This window comes from Somniosus microcephalus, chromosome 20 (genome assembly GCF_052327205.1).
Source record: "Somniosus microcephalus isolate GS21.2 chromosome 20, FLI_Smic_1.0, whole genome shotgun sequence".
Taxonomy (NCBI): domain Eukaryota; kingdom Metazoa; phylum Chordata; class Chondrichthyes; order Squaliformes; family Somniosidae; genus Somniosus; species Somniosus microcephalus.
In genome coordinates this window covers 39,312,431-39,334,788 of record NC_141006.1, presented here as the reverse complement: position 1 = coordinate 39,334,788, position 22,358 = coordinate 39,312,431, and positions in this window count along the sequence as shown.

Here is a 22,358-nt window from a genome sequence, read left to right as displayed (position 1 = left end):
AACTTCACAACGTAATCGCAAAAGAGGATCACCGAACCATTTGGGTCACCCTCACGATAGCAGGGTCCCAAGTCAAAATGCAATTGGATACAGGATCAGCCCTGACCGTCATGAATCGACAAGACTACGAGCGGCTATTCTCACACATACCCTTGAAAGACACATCCATTGTCTTGAAGACGTATATGGGGCAGAAAGTATACCCCAGAGGGAAAATAAGGGTGCCTGTCGAATACAACGGCAAGGAAATACAGAAATTGTATCTGTACATACTGCAAGATGGTGGACCACCGTTATTGGGATGTGAATGGATCAGAAAGATAAGTTTAGACTGGCACTCCATTCAGGCACTGACTGTGGCTGGTAAAAAGGATGACGACGTCACACCTGGACGATTGTCAAAAATCTTAGCTAACGCTAAAGAGGTATTTCAACAAGAACTGGGAACTCTTAAAGGTGTAACCACCTCGATAAAAATAGAAGAGAATGCAATTCCCAAGTTTTTCAAAGCAAGACCGGTACCATATGCAATTCGCCCAGCCGTCGAGGCAGAGCTGGAGAATCTGGAGAATGCAGGCGTGTTATCTAAGGTAGACTGGAGCGAGTGGGCGACACCCATCATTCCTGTCATGAAGAAAACGTTAAACAATAAGTCTGAGGAGCCAAGGAAGGTTCGCATCTGTGGGGACTTCAAGGTGACGGTGAACCCAGTCCTTCACACAGTACAGTATCCTCTCCCGAGGATAGAAGATATTTTCGCCTCACTATCTGGAGGGAAGCGTTTTACAAAAATTGACCTAGCACAAGCACATTTGCAGATGGAGGTTGAAGAATCCTCTAGGAAGTATCTCACGATAAACACTCACAAAGGTCTTTACCAGTATAATCGACTGGTGTTCGGAGTAGCATCAGCTCCGGCGATATGGCAAAGAGCGATGGAACAAGTCCTGCAAGGGATTCCGGGGACTCAGTGTTACTTGGACGACATCCTAGTGACAGGTGAAAATGACAGTGAACACCTTGCCAACCTAGAGCAGGTGCTCACTAGACTAAGAGAACATGGGCTACGAGCCAATCGCCCCAAGTGCGAGTTTTTTAAGAAACAGATATCGTATTGTGGCCACGTGATTGATGAAGAGGGGTTACATAAGTCCCCTGACAAAATTGAAGCGGTAATTAAGGCTCCAGCGCCTGAAAATGTGTCGCAACTGAGGTCATTCCTCGGATTGGTGAATTACTACCATAAGTTTTTGCCGAATTTGTCCACAATTCTGCACCCACTGAACGCCCTATTACAAACTGGAGTAGCATGGAAATGGAGCGATGAATGTAAGCGGGCCTTTCAGAAGAGTAAAGACCTAGTCACTTCAAGAGAAGTATTGGCTCACTACAATCCATCACTACCGATAAGACTGGCGTGTGATGCGTCTCCCTACGGCATTGGAGCGGCACTGTCACATAAATTCCTTGATGGTTCAGAGAGGCCGATAGCTTTTGTGTCACGCTCGTTAACTTCAGCCGAGCGTAACTACGCCCAGATTGACAGAGAGGCCCTCAGCCTGGTGTGGGGGGTGAAGAAGTTCAATCACTACCTGCACGGTCAGAAATTTACTCTACTAATGGATCATCAACCTCGTCTCCATTTTCAACCCTCAGAAGGGTGTCCCGATAATGACAGCACAACGGCTACAGAGGTGGTCACTTTTCCTAGGGGCACACCAATATGACATCGAGTACAAAGGAACTAAACAGCATGGGAATGCTGATGGATTGTCGCGCCTACCGTTGCCGACGGTGGAAGAAGCACCTGCAGTGGATCCTGTGGAGATATTCCACTCGACCATAGTCGAATGTCTACCTGTGACGAATGCAAACATAGAAAAGGAAACACGAAATGACCCGACACTCTCCAGGGTCTATGATTTAACGGTGAAGGGATGGCCAGCACATGGCGAACCACTGTTGCCAGCATTCTCGCCGAGAAGAGAACAGCTGTCAGTGTGCCGAGGAACCTTGATGTGTGGATCCAGAGTAGTAATTCCACCCAAATTGAAGGACAGAGTGCTCAATGAGCTTCATGAGGGTCATCTGGGAGGGGTAAAAATGAAGAACTTAGCCAGAGCGTTTGTGTGGTGGCCGGGAATCGATAGAGAAATCGAAGAGATGACCAAGAGCTGTACAGGATGCCAGAAGGTCCAAAACGCCCCACCACAAGCCCCTCTACATCCATGGGAGTGGCCCTCATCTCCATGGCAAAGGGTGCACATTGATTTTGCTGGTCCCTTCATGGACTCGATGTTTTTAATTGTGGTGGATGCACATTCAAAGTGGCCAGAGGTAATAAAAATGTCCTCAACCACCACAGAAAAAACTATCACAGTCTTACGAACCATATTCGCCAGAAATGGGCTGCCTGAACAGATTTGCTCCGACAATGGACTACAGTTTGTGTCTGAAGAGTTCCGGAGGTTCTTAAAGAACAATGGTGTTAAGCATTACAATCCGCCCCATATCATCCAGCCACCAATGGATTGGCTGAGAGGTTCATTCAAACATTCAAGAAGGCTATCAAGGCAATGTGTAATGAAGACATACCCCTACAACACAAGGTGGATAACTTCTTGTTTGCCTTCCGGAATGCGACACATGCGGTTACCAACCAAACTCCAGCCATGATGTTCTTCAATCGAAGACTACAGTGCCACTTGGATTTGGTTAAGCCAAACATCAGAAGAGATGTGGAGAACAGGCAGTTTCAGAATATGAATGAAAGGCCGACCAGGAGATTTAAGATAGGTCAACCAGTTTTGGCCCGGGACTACCGCACAGAGAAATGGCAGCCAGGAACGATCTGCACACGGCAAGGACCTCTAATGTATACCATGGACGTTGGAGAGAGCATTGTAAGACGCCATGCTGACCAGATTCTAGAGTCACTGGAAAACGTCAAATCCACACCACGATCCGATACACCTGGTGATGAACCCAAAGTACCAATTGCATCTACCTCAGAATCGGTGATATTGGAAGCAGACGAACCAAACAACGACGTTGATCCCGAATCAACTTTGCCAGAAGAACCTGATACCCCAAAGAGGCGTTATCCAGACAGAATCAGGAAGCCTCCTCAAAGACTGAATTTATAATTGCTTAACTTCAGCTAATGTATATAGCAACCGTAATTGTAAATATGTTATTTAATTATTAATCGAATGTTATGTACTGTTTAGCTAAAAGGGGAGGAATTGTAGTGTATGTACTTTGAAGAAGGAACTATATTCTGCAGCCCCTGTATACTGCAGTACCAGTAGTGACCACCCCTGTATATAAGCCTGTGTAGTAACTTTGTATAGTCGTTCCAGTTTTGTCTCCACTCAGTAAACACCTGTTATAACCAACTCCTGCAGTCCGTGTCTCAATTACACACGGTCGTAATACAAACCTTAGCTTGTGCTGAGCAAGCTGATCTCGTCTCATGAAGACCTGGGACAGTACAATTGGCCTCACTGTCCTTGGACTAGGGAACGAGAACTCAGTTTGAGTTCTTGCTCTAGTGACCTCCATGCAGGACTGTGCATTTGTGCATATTAAAGGGGTGATGTTAACCGGAAACCGGGCAGTTAAAATTGACTGGGTGACTTAGCGGCCACACAGATCCTGCTTTCTTCCACTTTAACCTGCTCTTCAGGCAGGCAGCGAGGACACCCTTCTTCTTAGGCAGTCCCTCGGAACTGAGGATGACTTGCTTCCACATTAAGAATGAGTTCTCAGGTGACTGATGAGTCCAATGCGGGACCTACAGTCTCTGTCAGAGGTGGGGCAGACAGTGGTTGAAGGGGCGGGTGGGTGGAGTGCTTGGGTTTCTTATGTTCATTAATAAATAGACATTCTTATTATGAACACAGCTAGCTTTTGCTAGACACTTTTATTGAGCACATGTGGACTAGGTACAGTATCTGTAGAGGCATCCATCTTGACTGCTGCCTTGTGGGTAGCCTAGTGCCTCATGGGTAATGTAGTCTTAATATACATACAGTTGGGTAGTGTAGTCTTATATACAGCTCTACACAGCTCTACGGCTCCACCTAGTGTCCACTATAGAATGACATGTTATTGATCATTACATCCCCCTTTCTTTGAGGTTCAACAAAATCAATATCAATCACCTTTCAAGAAAACAATAAAGATAATATCAGTAACACTTTTGTTAGTGCTCTATAAACATAAACATTTTCAAAACAGTCAACACATTTTCAAAGCTTTACATTGTACTCAAAGATTAAGTCTATCAGGCTTTTTTACTTCACGTGTGGATCTTCTCAACACGGGTAAGTCTGATGTGTCTTCATGAGAATGTACTGGCGGTGAATGACAAGATGCAGTTGCGGCATTGTCATCAATCTGGTCTTGAATAGTCTCTTGTGTTTTTTAGGAGGGAACGGCAGTTCCTCCTGAGAATCTGTCCTTCTTCAGTTCTAACAGTGTATGACCTTGGTCCTACTTCCTCAAGAACTGTAGCTTTCCTGTTCCATGCATCTGGATCCTCAATCCTGACAAGACTCATTGTGGGTGCTCGGGATAGTGCATCTGCTAACACTATGTATTTGCCTGGTGTATAGATCAGTTCAAAGTCATATCTTTGCAGCTTCATCATGAGTCGTTGAATCCTTGGAGACATCTCATTCAGGTTTTTTTTAATGATGGCAACCAGAGGGCTGTGGTCTGTCTCAACTGTGAAGGTGGGAAGTCCATATATGTAGCCATGAAACTTTTCTAGTCCAACTACCAAGCCTAGACATTCCTTTTCAATCTGGGCGTATCGACACTCAGTATCAGTCATAGACCTGGAGGCATAGGCAACAGGCTTCCAATCTTCACCCTCTGCTTGTAGCAAGACCGCACCTAGGCCATCTTTTGATGCATCCGTTGACACTTTGATTCTTTTTGTTGGGTCAAAGAAGGTGAGTACAGGTGTGGTTGTCAGCGCTGTTTTGAGGTTTATCCACTCTTGTTCATGTTTTTCTGTCCATGCGAACTCATTTGTTTTATGTAGCAGGTCTCGCAGACAGGCTGTCTTGGCTGACAAGTTAGGAATGAACTTTCCAATGAAGTTTATCATCCCCATGATGCATAGCACTCCTTTTTTGTCAGTGGGTCGGGGCATTTTGAGTATGGCGTTTACTTTTTCCATATCTGGCTGTATTCCTTTACCAGATAGATTATCTCCTAGGAAAGTGACTTCCTGGACGCCAAACTGACACTTGGCTTTGTTGAGCTTCAGTCCATTCCGGCGTATGCTCTGTAGCACTTTAGTCAGTCTCTCATTGTGTTCTTTCAGTGTGGAGCCCCAGATGATGATGTCATCAACATAGACCCGAACTCCTTCCAGACCTTCAATTATGTGTTCCATCGCTCTATGAAAGATTTCAGATGCAGATATTATCCCGAAAGGCATTCTGAGGAAACAATACCTGCCAAATGGTGTGTTGAAGGTACAGTATTTGGTGCTCTCTTCATCCAGTTTTAGTTGCCAAAATCCTTGTGAGGCATCGAGCTTTGTAAAGTATCTGGCACCTGACATTTCACTGGTGATTTCTTCTCGCTTGGGAATCTGGTAGTGTTCACGTTTTATGTTTGCATTTAAGTCCTTTGGATCCATGCATATTCTTAGATCATTGTTCTTTTTCTTTACACATACCAGGGAGTTAACCCAGTCTGTTGGCTCTTCGACTTTCCTGATGACTCCTAGTGTGGTCATTCTGTCCAGTTCATTCTTGAGCCGGTCACGCAGGGGTGCTGGAACTCTTCGTGGAGCATGTACCACTGGTTGAGCATCCTCCTTTAGCTGGATCTTGTAAGTGAATGGTAGAACTCCAAATCCTTTGAACACATCCTGGAAATTATTCACTACAGAATCCACTGAGTCATCTGGTCTGCTTATGGCACAGTTTATACGGTAGACTCTCTTGATCAGTTCTAAGTCCTCACAAGCTTTGTCACCCAGCCACAACAGAAAACATGAGATGATGCACTTTGTCTTTGACTGTCACTTTAAGTCTGCATACACCTAAGCTATCTATTTTCTGTCCATTATAGTCCTCCAGTAGCACTGACTTTTTCAGTATTTTGGGCTTTTCTTTCATATTGTTAATGTCACTCATACTGATTAAGTTTGCTTTTGCCCCAGTGTCTAGTTTCAAGGTAACTAATGCTCCATTTACCTGCAGTGGGATCATCCATTTGTCCTCTTTTACTGCATTAACTTTATGTTCAGCATTGTCCATTTCTGAGGGCTGGACATTTTCTGTATCCTTTTTGATATTGTCACATGACACCATTCCTACAAAAAATGTCTCACTTAAATCAGCGTCCTCAATTACATTAACTCGTTGCCCTTTCTTAGTTTTTACTTTTGAAAAGCATTGTTTGGCAAAGTGATTCTTTCCATTACACTTTGTGCACATTTTTCAAACGCTGGGCATTGTCTTAACTGGTGTTTGTAACCACAGCGTTTACAATTAAAAATTTCATCCTCCGATTGCTTTTCATTTCTGTTCTGCCCACGTTTCTTCCCCTTGTAGGACACAGCACCGACAGAAGCATTATCACTCATTACAATCGCATCATTATTGATTTCACTGAAAGTCTTCGCGTGCTTTCGAGCTAGCTCGCTGGCTTGGCATATTTTCACTGCATTTTCCAAATTTAGTTCGGTTTCTCTCAACAGACGTTCCCTGACTTTTTTATCATGAATACCAAACACAATCTGGTCACGAATCATGGATGATTTCAGCTCAGAGAAATTACATGTCTGTGCTTTCAGTTTCAGATCAGTTATAAAGCTATCAAAAGTCTCATTTTGCTGCTGTGTCCTTGAACAGAACATGTATCTTTCATAGGTCTCATTCTTTTTGGGAGAGCAATGTGCATCAAATTTTTTTAGCACATCTTCTAATTTTTCTCTGTTCTCCTCTGGATTAAATACAAATGTATTAAATACCTCTATTGCCTGTGGGCCTGCAACCATAAGCAGCAACGCTATCTTCCTTGCGTCTAGCTTCGTACCGAATCCGATGGTTGCAATGTAGAGTTCGAATTGTTGTTTAAGAGTCTGCCAATTGTAGTCGATATTTCCTGTGAGTTTCAAACGCTCTGGTGGCTTCAAATTCTCCATGTCGCTTTTCACAATTTTCAGCAGATCTTCACCATCCTGGTACCATCTTATGTTCATTAATAAATAGACATTCTTATTATGAACACAGCTAGCTTTTGCTAGACACTTTTATTGAGCACCTGTGGACTAGGTACAGTATCTGTAGAGGCATCCATCTTGACTGCTGCCTTGTGGGTAACCTAGTGCCTCATGGGTAATGTAGTTTTAATATACATACAGCTGGGTAGTGTAGTCTTATATACAGCTCTACAGAGCTCTACGGCTCCACCTAGTGTCCACTATAGAATGACATGTTATTGATCATTACAGGGTTGACGTGCACACCTTGCGCTGCTTGCGCTTGGCTTCCGCTTGCTCCCGGCGAAGAGACTCGAGGTGTTCGGCGCCTTCCCAGCTGCTTCTCCTCCACTTTGTGCAGTCTTGGGCCAGGGATTCCCAGGTGTCGGTGGGGACGTTACACTTTTTCAAGGAGGCTTTGAGGGTGTCCTTGAAGCGTTTCCTCTGCCCACCTGGGGCTCTCTTGCCGTGCCGGAGCTGTGAGTAGAGTGCTTGTTTTGGGAGTCTTGTATCGAGCATGCGGACAATGTGACCCGTCCATCGGAGCTGATTGAGCGTGGTCATAGAAACATAGAAATATAGAAGATAGGAGCAGGAGTAGGCCATTCGGCCCCTTGAGCCTGCTCCGCCATTCAATTCGATCATGGCTGATCATCCAAATTCAGTACCCTGTCCCTGCTTTCTCCCCATGCCTCTTGATCCCTTTAGCCTTAAGAAATATATCCAACTCCTTCTTGAATATAGTTAAAGAATTGGCCTCTACTGCCTTCTGTGGTAGAGAATTCCACAGGTTCACCACTCTCTGGGTGGAGAAATTCCTTCTCATTTCTGTCCTAAATGGCTTACCCCTTATCGTTAGACTGTGAACTCTGGTTCTGGACTCCCCGGCCATCAGGAACATCCTTCCTGCATCTAGTCTGTCCAGTCCTGTCAGAATTTTATAAGTTTCAATGAGATCCCCTCTCATTCTTCTAAACTCCAGCGAGTATAAGTCCAATCGACCCAATCTCTCCTCATACGTCATTCCTGCCATCCCAGGTATCAGCCTGGTGAATCTTCGCTGAACTCCCTCCATGGCAAGAACATCCTTCCTCAGATAGGGCGACCAAAACTGCACACAATACTCAAGATGTGGTCTCACCAAGGCCCTGTACAACTGCAGCAAGACATCCTTGTTCCTGTACTCAAACCCTCTCGCTACGAAGGCCAACATACCATTTGCCTTCTTAACCGCCTGCTGCACCTGCATGCTTACCGTCAGCGACTGGTGCACAAGGACACCCAGGTCTCGTTGCACTTCCCCTTCTCCCAATCTATTGCCATTCAGATAATAATCTGCCGTCCTGTTTTTGACATCAAAGTGGATAACCTCGCATTTATCCACGTTATATTGCATCTGCCATGCTTCTGCCCAATCGCTGAACCTGTCCAAATCATCCTGGAGTTTCTCGGCATCCTCCTCACAGCACACACGCCCACCCAGCTTTGTGTCGTCTGCAAACTTGAAGATATTACATCTAGTTCCCTCGTCTAGATCATTAATATATATTGTGAATAGCTGGGGTCCAAGGACCGATCCCTGCGGTACCCCACTAGTCACTGCCTGCCACTCAGAAAAAGACCCGTTTATTCCAACTCTTTGCTTTCTGTCTGCCAACCAGTTCTCTATCCAAGTCAATACCTTGCCCCCAATCCCATGTGCCTTAACTTTACACGCTAATCTCTTATGCAGGACTAGTTACATCCTCAAAAAATTCCAGTAGATTAGTGAAGCAGGATTTACCTTTTTTAAATTCATGTTGACTTTGTCCGATCCTGTCACTGTTTTCCAAGTGCTCTGCTATTACATCTTTTATAATGGACTCTAGCATTTTCCCCACTACCGATGTCAGGCTTACCGGTCTGTAATTCCCCGTTTTCTCTCTACCACCCTTTTTGAATAGTGGGGTAACATTAGCTACCCTCCAATCCATGGGTACTGTTCCAGATTCCATCGAATGTTGGAAGATGATCAGCAATGCATCTACTATTTCTAGGGCCACTTCCTTAAGTAACCTAGGATGTAGATTATCAGGCCCTGGGGATTTATTGGCCTTCAATCCCGTCAATTTCGCCAACACCATTTCCCTACAAATACTGACTTCTTTCAGTTCCTCCCTTTCATCAGACCCTATGTTCCCCGACATCTCTGGGAGGTTATTTGTGTAAAGTCTGCGCCTCAATAATACACGGACTTCGGGAGAACAGTTTAACAGGTACTTTACTGAACAGGAGGGCAACGTCAGACTGAAATACAGAAGCCTGCTAGGGCCTTTTATACAGGGGTGGTCAATGCCGGTACTGCAGTCTAAAACCATTTCTTCCCTTAAAGGTACATGCACAACAATTCCTCCCCTTTTAGATAAACAGTACATAACATTCATTTAACAACTAAATAATAACTAATTACAATTTTCTGGATACTATATACATCAACTGAAATAATCATTTATAAGTTCAGTCTTTGAGGAGGCTTCCTGATCCTGACTGGATAGCGCCTTTCTCGAGTATCCTGTTCTTGCGGCGGAGTTGATTCTGGTTCATTGTCATTGGTTGGTTCGTCAGCTTCCAATACCACTGCTTCTGAGGTAGACGCAATCTGTACTTCGGGTTGATTACGTGTTATGGGTTTGGCTTGTTCCTGTGACTCTAGAATCTGGTCAGCATGGCGCCTCACGATGCTCTCTCCAACGTCCACTGTGTGCATTAGTGGTCCCTGCTGTGTGCATATCGCTCCTGGCTGCCATTTTTCTGTTCGGTAGTCGCGGGCCAAGACTGGTTGCCCTATCTTGAAGCTCCTGGTTGGCTTCTCATTTATGTGCTGGAATTGCTTATCCTCAACATCTCGTCTTATGTTTGGTTTGAGCAAATCCAGGCGACATCTTAGCCTTCGGTTGAAGAACAGTACGGCTGGAGCTTGGTTGGTGACTGCATGTGTCGCATTCCGGTAAGCAAACAAGAAATTATCCACCTTGTGTTGTAGTGGTATGTCGTCATTATACATTGCCTATATGGCCTTTTTAAAGCTCTGAACAAACCTCTCAGCCAATCCATTTGTGGCTGGATGATATGGGGCAGATGTGTAATGTTTCACCCCATTATTCCTCAGAAACCTCCGGAAATCCTCAGACACAAACTGTGGCCCATTGTCAGAGCAAATCTGTTCTGGCAACCCATTCCTGGTGAAGATGGTCCTTAGGACTGCAATAGTTTTCTCCGTGGTGGTGGAGGACATTTTAATGACCTCTGGCCATTTCGAATGGGCGTCCACAGCGATTAGAAACATTGAGTCCATAAATGGACCAGCAAAATCAATGTGTACCCGTTGCCATGGAGATGAGGGCCACTCCCATGGATGTAGCGGGGCCTGTGGTGGAGCGTTTTGGACCTTCTGGCATCCTGTGCATCTCTTGGTCATATCCTCAATTTGTTTATCGATTCCCGGCCACCACACAAACGCCCTGGCTAGGCTCTTCATTTTTACCCCTCCCAGATGACCCTCATGAAGCTCATTGAGCACTCTATCTCTCAACTTGGGTGGAATTACCACTCGGGATCCACACATCAAGGTCCCCCGGCACACTGACAGCTGTTCTCTCCTTGGCGAGAATGCTGGCAACAGTGAGTCGCCATATGCTGGCCATCCCTTCACCGTCAAATCATAGACCCGAGAGAGTGTCGGGTCATTTCGGGTTTCCTTCTCTATACTTGAGTTTGTAACAGGCAAACATTCAACTATGGTCGCATGGAATATCTCAACAGGGTCCACTGCAGGTGCTTCTTCTACCGTAGGCAACGGTAGGCGCGACAGCCCATCAGCGTTTCCATGCTGTTTCGTACCCTTGTACTCTATGTTGTACTGATGTGCCGCTAGAAAAAGTGACCATCTTTGCAGCCGTTGCGCCATCATCACCAGAACGCCCTTCTTTAGTTTAAAAATGGAGACCAGGGGCTGATGATCAGTCAGTAGGGTGAATTTCTGCCCGTGCAGATAGTGATTGAACTTCTTCACCCCCCACACCAGGCTGAGGGCCTCCCTGTCAATCTGGGCGTAGTTACGCTCGGCTGAGGTTAGCGAGCGCGACTCAAAGGCTATTGGCCTCTCTGAACCGTCAAGGAATTTGTGTGACAGCACCGCTCCAATGCCATAGGGAGATGCATCACATGCCAACCGAATCGGTAGTGTTGGATTGTAGTGGGCCAATACTTCTTTTGAAGCGATTAGGCATTTACATTTCTGAAAGGCACGCTTACACTCATCACTCCATTTCCATGTTACTCCAGTTTGCAGCAGGGCGTTCAGTGGGTGCAGAATTGTAGATAAATTCGGCAAGAACTTATGGTAGTAGTTCACCAACCCGAGGAACGACCTCAGTTGCGACACATTTTCTGGTGCTGGAGCCTTGACTGCAGCCTCAATCTTGTCCGGCGACTTATGCAACCCTTCCTCATCAATCATGTGGCCACAGTACGAGATTTGTCTCCTGAAGAACTCGCATTTGGGGCGGTTGGCTCGTAGCCCAAATTCCTGTAATCTCGTAAGCACCTGCTCCAGGTTGGCAAGGTGTTCACTGTCATTTTCGCCCGTAACCAGGATGTCGTCCAAATAACACTGGGTCCCCGGGATCCCTTGCAGGACTTGTTCCATCGCCCTCTGCCAAATAGCCGGGGCTGATGCTACCCCGAATACCAGTCGATTGTACTGGTAAAGGCCTTTGTGAGTGTTTATCGTGAGGTATTTCCTAGATGCTTCTTCCACCTCCATTTGTAGATACGCTTGGGCCAGATCAATCTTTGTAAAACGTTTCCCTCCAGATAGTGAGGCGAAAATATTTTCTATCCGTGGAAGTGGATATTGTACTGTGTGCAGGACTGGGTTCACAGTCACCTTGAAGTCCCCACAGATGCAAACCTTCTTCGGCTCCCCAGGCATGCTGCTCAATGCTTTTTTCATTACAGGAACGATGGGTGTGGCCCACTCGCTCCAGTCCACCTTGGACAGCACGCCCGAACGCTCCAGACTCTCCAGTTCAGCTTCAACCACTGGGCGGATTGCACTGGTCTGGCCTTTAAAAATTTTGGGTTTGCGTTATCTTCAAACTTGATCGTTGCCTTTACTCCTTTTAGAGTCCCAAGTCCTTGTTGGAACACCTCTTCCGCGTCAGATAGGATTTGTGACAGACGTCCAGGTGCGACGTCATCATCCTTTTTGTCAGTCACAGTTAGCACCTGAATGGAATGCCAATCCAATTGTATTTTTCGGATCCATTCACGTCCCAATAATGGTGGTCCTCCATCTCGTAGTATATACATATATAGTTTCTGTGTTTCCTTGCCGTTATATTTTACTGGCACCCTTATTTTTCCTCTGGGGTAGACCTTTTGCCTCGTGTATGTCTTCAATACAATGGATGTGTCCTTTAAGGGTATGTGTGAGAATAGCCGCTCATAGTCTCGTTGATTCATGACAGTTAGGGCTGATCCTGTGTCCAATTCCATCTTCACTGGGGACCCTGCTATCATGAGGGTGACCCAAATGGTTTGGTGATCTTCTTTTGCGATCACGTTGTGTAACTTTAGACAACTTAGTCTCCTGCTCCCGGAGTCCTTATCACTCTCCTGATCTTCCGAACTACTGTCTGTCAATTTCTTTACTTTCTTGTACTGTTCCTTAGTAGCTCTTGTAGTGTTGGTTTTCTTTCCTGACCTGCAGACTCTTGCTATATGTCCCATTTTTCCGCATTGCCTGCATACTTTGTCCTTAAACCAGCAGTCCTTCTGCTCATGGGTTGTTCTGCCGCAGCGATAGCACTTTTCTGCTCCATACGCCATTTCGTTAGCGCTGTATTCTCGTGGTTTCTGTTGTATTTCCGCAGCTCCCCGTGCTGCTGCTTTGTAGGATACTGCCACGCTGAAAGCCTGTTCTAGCATCAGGTCCTTTTTCGAAAGTAGTCGTTTCTGGGTTCCTTCACTCTGGAGCCCGCAGACAAACTTATCCCGTAAGGTGTCTGCCAGTCCTGCTCCGAACTGGCAGTGCTTCGATAACTTGCATAGTTCTGTAAGATAGTCAGCATTGCTCTCATCTTTGTGCTGGTTTCTTTTGTGGAACTTGAATCTTTCTGCTATCAGCAGCGGTGTAGGGTTTAGGTGTTCCTGTAAGATATTAACAATCTCCTCAAAACTTTTCTCCATTGGTTTAGCTGGGGTAATTAAATTCCGCAATAGGCCGTACGTACTCGCGCCCATCAAATTCAATAATACCGACGCCCTCTTTCCATCGGCCACCTCATTTGCCTTGCAGTACACTTCAATTCTTTCCACATATGTGGTCCAGTCTTCTACCTCGTTGTCGAAAGCAGTGATACTGCCACTTTTTGGCATCTTGGGTGATTTAAAATGGCGCCTCCCGCGCTTTTTCTTCTTCCCCGATGGAATAAAATGGCGCCTCCCGCGCTTTTCCTTCTTCCCCAACGGGATAAAATGGCACCTCCCGCACTTTTCCTTCTTCCCCTTGTTGCCACGCTGCTCCTAGCGTTCTACAGGGTAATGGCGGCGACCCGCGGCTTTGGCGCGTCTCGCTTTCCTTCCCCCCGTTTATTTTCTCTCCGCTTCCCGGTTCTTGAGCACCGACCGCGCCCTGTGCGCTCCACTCTCTCTCTCTCTTGTTTTCTTTTCCCGGCGACGCTGTGCGGCCCATTTTGTAGAGCCGCTCGATCGAGCTTGAGCCCGCCGCAGTCCGGAAGGGTCAGCGCACTACCTGCTACCAGCATGATTTGCTGGAACACCTTAACTGGGGAGCCAAGCACAGCTCTCCACAGCCTCTCCCGCAATTCTCCGAACACCGATGAATCCTTTGGGCGGTTGCCCGCGGTCGACGCCCGTTGCTCAGACTACGACCTCCAAGAAACCTCCTCTCAGGGTGAGATCCCCGTGAGATGATGCAACACTGCAGGTGAGTTTGAACTTACTCGTCGCCACTGTAAAGTCCGCGCCTCAATAATACATGGACTTCGGGAGAACAGTTTAACAGGTACTTTACTGAACAGGAGGGCAACGTCAGACTGAAATACAGAAGCCTGCTAGGGCCTTTTATACAGGGGTGGTCACTGCCGGTACTGCAGTCTAAAACCAGTTCTTCCCTTAAAGGTACATACACAATTTGTGTCCTCCTTTGTGAAGACAGGACCAAAATATGTATTTAATTGGTCAGCCATTTCTTTGTTCCCCATTATAAATTCCCCTGATTCTGACTGCAAGGGACCTATGCTTGACTTCACCAATCTTTTTCTCTTCACATATCTATAAAAGCTTTTACAGTCAGTTTTTATGTTCCCAGCAAGCTTACTCTCATATTCTATTTTCCCCTTCTTAATTAATCCCTTTGTCCTCCTTTGTTGAATCCTAAACTGCTCCCAATCCTCAGGTTTACTGCTTTTTCTGGCCAATTTATATGCCCTCTCCTTGGATCTTATGCTATCCCTAATTTCCCTTGTTAGCCACAGTTGAGTCACCTTTTTTGTTTTATTTTTATGCCAAACTGGGATGAACAAATTCTGTAGTTTATCCATGCGGTCTTTGAATGTTTGCCATTGCCTATCCACCATCAATCCTTTGAGTGACCCTCCCCAATCAATCCTACCCAACTCGCGCCTCATACCATCGTAGTTTCCTTTATTTAAATTCAGGACCCTATTCTCTGAATCAACTACTTAATTCTCCATCTTAATGAAGAATTCTATCATATTATGATCGCTCCAACCCAAGGGGCCTTGTACAACAAGATTGCTAATTAATCCTTTCTCATTACAAAGTACCCAGTCTAAGATGGCCTGATCTATGGTTGGTTCCTCGACATATTGGTCCAGGAAACCATCCCGTAAACACTCCAGGAATTACTCCTCCACAGTATTGTTACTAATTTGGTTAGCCCAATCTATATGTAGATTAAAGTCACCCATGATGACTGCTGTGGCCTTATTGCACGCTTCTCTCATTTCCCTTTTAATGCCACCCCCAACCTCTGCATTACTGTTTGGAGGTCTATATACCACTCCCACTAATGTTTTCTGCCCCTTGGTATTTCTCAGTTCTACCCATACAGATTCCACATAATCAGAGCTAATATCCTTCCTTACAATTGTGTTAATCCCTTCTTTAACCAGCAATGCTACCCCACCTCCCTTTCCTTTTTGCCTATCTTTCCTGAATATTGAATACCCCTGGATGTTGAGTTCCCAGCCTTGGCCACCCTGGAGCCATGTTTCCGTAATCCCAATCAAATCATATTCGTTTACCTCTATTTGCGTAGCTAATTCATCCAGGTGGGGAATGGGATTAATTAGATAGCTTGACCAAAGAGCCGGCACAGATACAATGGGCCGAATAGCCTCCTTCTGTGCTGTATCAGTCTATGATTCTATCAATGCACTCAAGCAGAACATCATGACATGCAGTTTGTAACCATATAAGCATGGTTTGAAATGGTGTCTTGCAGTCAGCTTTGTAATATATGGTTTTGTTCTGTTTTTGTAGGTTTGCCCCAGGAGCCAGTCAGCAGTCCTGTAGAACCAAACAGTGCATTGCAGCATTCACTCCACCTGTCAGAAGCAGCAGCTCAGCGACATCCACTCCAGAGAACTTAGATAGTGAGCTTGAGAAGATAACTGAGGTGCATCAAAGTGAATGAAGGAGGCGGACTAGTGGAACTGGCAGTGTTGGATCGGGAACCTGTTGGTCAGTGGGCTAGCTTGTTTTGTTCCTCAGTTGAAGAGTCGATGGATTCTCAAGCCTTGCTTCCAGTGAAAATTGCTGGCAGAACAGGATCACCTAGTGCTAAAGCCAGCATGTAAAGGGTTAAATCAGTATCGCCCAAGGTATTCCTCAAAGACAAATAGTTCCAGATAGACTGGCACCCTGCGCTCCACATATGTAAATTGATAAAACTGAAAACAATTAAAAGCTCCATGTGTCAATTAACAGGATTGATAGCATTCACTGAGAAACACCTTTAGTCATTAGCAGAGATTGCTCTCTTTGAATATTAATGAATAGCAATGTTAGTTTAATTAAAACATGGGAGGTGTATTTTCTGCCGTCTTTGTTTCAGGATCTTTGAGTCGAGAGTGTTCACAAGCCCCTGCTCATATTGCAAAGGGTTGGCCCCAATCTGAATTTTGATTGACAACTATTTCTGAGTGCTTTGAAATTGCCCCCGAACACAAAGATTGATATCAGCCGGTCTGAAACAAAGTCAGAGCAGTCAGACTGTGGATGCAACACCCAACCATCAATCAGCAAGGCTTTCCATGCCAGCCTAGCAAGCAAAGTCAGGGTAGTTTGAGGTTATAGTAACTAAACATGTGATTACATTTCCACGTTTAGAGGGAAAGCAAGTTGTATCTTTGTTATTCTATATATAAAGAAACACAGGGAACATTATATCTTACTGTATGAAACTATGTACTGGTCGTCCATCTAATATAAATAAAACCATTTGATGGTTTGAAGCCCATGTCTCAATTCAGTAAGAGTGGTTATCTCATCTGCTGTCCATAAAGAGGGAATTGATGGCCCAGAAATTCGGGTCTCCACGGGTGAGTACGCACGGGGTACTCACGCGTAGGCCTGATGGAAGTGCCGGTTTCCTGCATGCACTGCGCATGCGCGGGAAACCGGCACTTCCGTTCCTCTGAAAGCAGGGGTTCAGAGGTCGAACGTGTGTGCGGGGGAGTCTGCGTGTGCGCTTTGAACTTACGTTTTTTTTACAGGTTTTTCCGTGAGGGTAAGTCTTTAGAATTTAGAAATGTAAAAAGCAGGCGTAAGGCCTGCTTTTTACAAGGTAAGTGGTCAATTAATTAAAATTAAAACATTTTTTCCACAGGTTTATTATTTTTAAATACTTTAAAGCAAGGTAAGTTTATTTTTAGCCCTGTTAGAATATAAAATTATTTTTTTCAAAAATTTAAATTATTGTTTAAAATAGTTATTTAATGTAATTTATAGTTTATTTAAAAAATGTGATGTGTTTTTTAAATTTATTTGAAGGTTTACTGCTATTTTGGGGCCGTAGTATTTATAAGTCTTGACCCACGTGATCTCAGGGGACGCATCGAACTAACTGCACCCCTGGGATACGCAAGCACTGAGCGCCGGCAGCTGGACCAGGCCCCGGATCGGAATTCCACGGGGCCCTACAGCTCAACGGCTGGCGCGCTAGGTAAGTGCAGGTCGGGGGCTTGCACACGCGGGAAGCCCCCGACCCGAATTTCTGGGCCAATATGGCCACACATGACATATTCCAGTAGCCAGTATCTCTGTTATAATCCCTGGGTCATGCTATTATTTTAATTATATACTGGGCAGAAAAAAGGTGCACTTAGGGGATGTGCGATTTGCTTAAGGGAGCGGTCAGCGACACTCAACTCAAGAGATTTTCTGTGATCACCCTCATATCAAGCAAACAGAAACTTCGCCTGGATGTCTCGGTACATTGGTTTGGAGACTCGTAACTATGTGTTTCCATGTGCATCAGACACCCAGCTGACCAAAAACGAAATAAAATCGAAATTAAACCAACTATATGTATCGGTGACTTGAAGCGAATCATGTCTATCTATTCTGTAATTGTCATTGGCTTGCAGGAATAAATTGTGACATCTAACATCATTTGCATGCCTTTTGTTACCATAATATTCAACAGCCTTATTCATTGAAACTATTTTCCTACTTCATGTAGTAAAATGTAGCTTCAATTATTAGGGAAATAAAAAGTAATAAACTCCTGTCAAATACAATCAATGGAATGTCATTTTGTAAAATTGAGTTGCTAAAAATTGTGAAAGACTTACTGGGGCCAATAATGTAATTTAAGGTGCACAATAATATTACTGGGTGCTTAGGCTTGAGGCCTTCACTGCTGGAAGATGTTAATGAGCCTGACTATGTGAAGGAGATAAATTATCTTTGGTACAAATCAAAGCAATAAATCAAGGATCCTTGAGTTTCAACTGTGCAGCTTAATTCAGCTCTGACACATGGTGATACTCAATAAATCCTTTCAGCTACTTTCCCTGACAGTGTCATCAGATCATTTAATCGGAAGCAGACAGGAAAGCAGAGGGCAATTCATGGTAACTTTTTATGATTAAAAGGGGTGCCAATAGAGCACTTCTATTTTTTAAGTTATTTTCTCCGTTTCTTTCAGATCCCCAAAACCGAAGCATTCCTCCTTCCCACGATCATGGAAACATAGAAACATAGAAAAATAAGAGCAGGAGTAGGCCATTCGGCCCTTCGAGCCTGCTCCGCCATTCAATATGATCATGGCTGATCCTCTATCTCAATACCATATTCCCGCTCTCTCCTCATACCCCTTGATGCCTTTTGTGTCTAGAAATCTATCTATTTCCTTAAATATATTCAGTGACTTGGCTCCACAGCGTTCTGTGGTAGAGAATTCCACAGGTTCACCACCCTCTGAGTGAAGAAATTTCTCCTCATCTCAGCCCTAAATGTCCTACCCCGTATCCTGAGACTGTGACCCCCTAGTTCTAGAACCCCCAGCCAGGGGAAACATCCTCCCTTCATCCAGTCTGTCTAGCCCTGTCAGAATTTTATACGTTTTAATAAGATCCCCTCTCATTCTTCCAAACTCTAGTGAATACAGGCCTAGTCGACCCAATCTCTCCTCATACGACAGTCCTGCCATCCCAGGAATCAGTCTGGTGAACCTTCGCTGCACTCCCTCTATGGCAAGTATATCCTTTATGTTCAAAGGATATGTCCAAAAATGTTCTATTTACAACTAAGAGGCAGCAGAAAACTGCTTTCCAACGCACTCCTGGCTGGCCTCCCACGTTCTACCCTATGTAAACCTGAGGTCATCCAAAACTCTGCTGCCCATGTCCTAACTTGCACCAAGTCCCGTTCACCCATCACCCCTGTGCTCGCTTACCTACATTGGCTCCCGGTTAAGCAACACCTCAATTTCAAAATTCTCATCCTTGTTTTCAAATCCCTCCATGGCCTCGCCCCTCCCTATCTCTGTAATCTCCTCCAGCCCCACAACTCCCCGAGATATCTGCGCTCCTCTAATTCTGCCCTCTTGAGCATCCCTGATTATAATCGCTGAACTATTGGTGGCCGTGCCTTCTGTTGCCTGGGCCCTAAACTGTGGAATTCCCTCCCTAATCCTCTCCGCCTCTCTACCTCTCTTTCCTCCTTTAAGACGCTCCTTAAAACCTACCTCTTTGACCAAGCTTTTGGTCATCTGCCCTTTCTCCTTATGTGGCTCGGTGTTAAATTTTTTGTCTTATAACACTCCTGTGAAACGTCTTGGGACGTTTTACTATGTTAAAGGCACTATATAAACACAAGTTGTTGTTGTCGTTGTTCTACAAAAACGGATTCTTGCTTTCAGGGTCATGTGAAAATGATGATAGAAGGTTGGCTCTTTGGATCTGCATCTCTTATCACACTCTGTCACAGCATGACAGAAAGCCGGTGCCACTGTTTCAACTGGTCTTCCAGAATGCCTTTATTGGACTGATGACATTTTGGGCAGGGTCAGTTCCTGCAACAGGCATGCTCTAAAAACTCTGTTTAAATCCTGCCACGTCGGCCATCTGAAAATGTTTTTGGAGAACTTGTATTTATATAGCGCCTTTAACATAGTAAAATGTCCCAAGGCGCTTCACAGGAGTATTATAAGACAAAAAATGTAACACCGAGCCACATAAGGAGAAATTAGGACAGATGACCAAAAGCTTGGTCAAAGAGATAGGTTTTAAGGAGCATTATCAAACAAGATTTGACACCGAGCCGCATATAAGGAGATATTATGGCAGGTGAAAGAGGTAAGTTTTAAGGAGCATCTTAAGGCAGGAAACAGAAGTGGAGAGGTGGAGAGGTTTAAAGGAGGGATTTCCAGAGCTTAGGACCTCGGCAACTGAAAGCACGGCCGCCAATGGTGGAGCGATTAAAATCGGGGATGCACAAGAGCCCAGAGTTGGAGGAGCGCAGATATCTCGGTGGGTTGTAGGGCTGGAGGAGGTTACAGAGATAAGGAGGGGTGAGGCCAGGGAGGGATTTGAACACGAGGATGAGAATTTTCAAATTGAGGCGTTGCTTAACCAGGAGGCAATGTAGGTCAGCGAGCACAGGGGTGATGGGTGAACGGGACTTGGTGTGTGTTAGGATATGGAAGCAGAGTTTTGGATGAGCTTAAGTTTATGGAGGGTGGAAGATGGGAGGCTGACCAGGAGTGTGTTGGAATAGTCAAGTCTAAAGGTAAAAAATGACATAAATTAGGGTTTCAGCAGCAGATGAGCTGAGGCAGGGACAGAGTCGGGCGATGTTACGGAGGTGGAAGTAGGCGGTCTCAGTGATGGCGCAGATATGTGGTCGGAAGCTCATCTCGGGGTCAAATATGACTCCAAGGTTGCAACCAGTCTGGTTCAGCCTCAGACAGTTGGCAGGGAGAGGGGTGGAGTCATTGGCTAGGGAACGGAGTTTGTGGCGGGGACTGAAGATAATGGCTTCGGTCTTCCCAATATTTAGCTGGAGGAAATTTCTAATACTGGATGTCGGACAAGCAATTTAGAGACAGTGGAGGGGCCGAGAGAGGTGGTGGTGGTGAGGTGGAGCTGGGTGTTGTCAGTGTACATGTGGAACCTGATGTTGTGTTTTTGGATGGTGTCGCCGAGGAATAGCAGAAATAGGAGGGGGCCAAGGATAGATCCTTGGGGAACACCAGCTAGGTGCGGGAGTGAGAAGAGAAGCCATTGCAGGTGATTTTCTGGCTACGACTGGATAGATAAGAATGGAACCAGTCGAGTCCAGTCCCACCCGGCTGGACAACGGAGGAGAAGCGTTGGAGGAGGATGGTGTGGTCAACCGTGCCAAAGGCTGCAGATAAGTCACGAAGGACGAGGAAGGATAGTTTACCACAGGCACAGTCGCATAGGGTGTCATTTGTGACTTTGATAAGAGCTGTTTCAGTACTGTGGCAGGGGCGGAAACCTGATTGGAGGGATTCAAACATGGAGTTCCAGGAAAGATGGGCACAGATGTGGGAGGCAACAACACATTCGAGGATTTTGGAGAGGAATGGGAGGTTGGAGAAGGGACGGTAGTTTGCAAGGTCAGAAGGGTCAAGTGTTGGTTTTTTGAGAGGGGTGATGACACAGATTTGAAGGAGAGGGGGACAGTACCTGAGAAGAGAGAACCATTAACAATATCAGCTAACATGGGAGCCAGGAAGGGAAGTTGGGTGGTCAGCAGTTTAGTGGGAATAGAGTCGAGGGAGCAGGAGGTGGGTCTCATGGACAAGATGAGCTTGGAGAGGGCATGAGGGGAGCTAGGAGAGAAACTAGAGAAATATGCGAGTTCAGGGCTAGGACTCGGTAAAGCCTCTTCCAAGGCACGTTGCCAAATGACAGGGCTCCTTTAAGTCCCAGAGCAGAATCATTTCGATAGCATAAAATTACATTTTGTTAATCATCTAGATAAACAGTGTAACGTGATGCCACAAGCTGTTCAAATTATCTCCTCTATTATTTAATGGAAAATCAGAGCCTGTAAACATTGGAGCAGCTTATTACACCAGTCTTTAAAAAGAAACAAGCTTTTTATTAAACAAGACAGAAATAATTGAATCTGAAGGCGAGCTTTAACTCTGTTCCTGTTGTGGAGAAAGGTCTGCCCTCCTTGGAATAAACTTAATTTCACCATGGTAACAATCTCATAGCATCACAAGGGCCATTAATAATAATAGTTCATTTAAAAGTGAATAACCTATTACTGCTGGTGTCAAGTTAAGCATCTAGCCAGCTATTGGGTGAGAACTAGGGCAATGGGTACACACCATTGTGGTTTTGGGGAGCTTGCAGGCAGGATCAGGTATGAGAGCAGCCACCACACCCTGCTCTAAAAGCTCACTTTCAATGCTCTGTATTACCTACCAGGAATGCTTGCGTTATATCAGCTGAATTGTGAACTATTCCAGTGTACTTTCCACAGGAAACAGTTTAAAGGGCTAGAAATTCGGCTCCTTTGCACCTGCCATAAGTGCCTCCAGGAGGCGCTAACG